At 42.1% G+C, this 387-nt stretch overlaps 1 protein-coding gene across 1 annotated transcript in view; it reads right to left on the bottom strand.

The window, feature by feature from the left end:
* Positions 1–387, bottom strand: part of PAIP2B (poly(A) binding protein interacting protein 2B) — a 46,385-nt gene that overhangs the window by 19,863 nt on the left and 26,135 nt on the right. The gene's annotated exons all lie outside the window — the stretch shown is intronic.

Below are 387 nucleotides of genomic sequence, written 5' to 3'. Positions count from 1 at the left end.
TGCCTGGAGAATCCCAGGGACGGTGGAGCCTGATGGGCTGCCGTCTATGGGGTTGCACAGAGTCGGACACGACTGAAGTGACTCAGCAGCAGCAGAAGCAGCAGCAAGCACTATAGAAAGTAATTTTATAAATTTTAAATATATGCTGTCACCCAAAAACAACGCAGGAGGCTGCAAATAAGAAATTAGTTTATTTGGGATCTTAAGAATTGGAATTCAGGAACCACAGATTTGGGTAACCCCAAAAGAGGGGAAACAGTGAGAGATTTTATTTTCTTGGACTCCAAAATCATTGAAGATGGTGATTGCAGCCATGAAATTAAAAGATGCTTGCTTCTTGGAAGAAAAGCTATGACCAACCTAGACAGCATATTAAAAAGCAGAGAC

The sequence above is a fragment of the Bison bison genome, unplaced genomic scaffold, assembly GCF_000754665.1.
Source record: "Bison bison bison isolate TAMUID 2011002044 unplaced genomic scaffold, Bison_UMD1.0 scf7180017864508, whole genome shotgun sequence".
Taxonomy (NCBI): Eukaryota; Metazoa; Chordata; class Mammalia; order Artiodactyla; family Bovidae; genus Bison; species Bison bison.
Note: the sequence above shows the minus strand (reverse complement) of the source record. Positions and strands in the feature narration are given on the sequence as shown.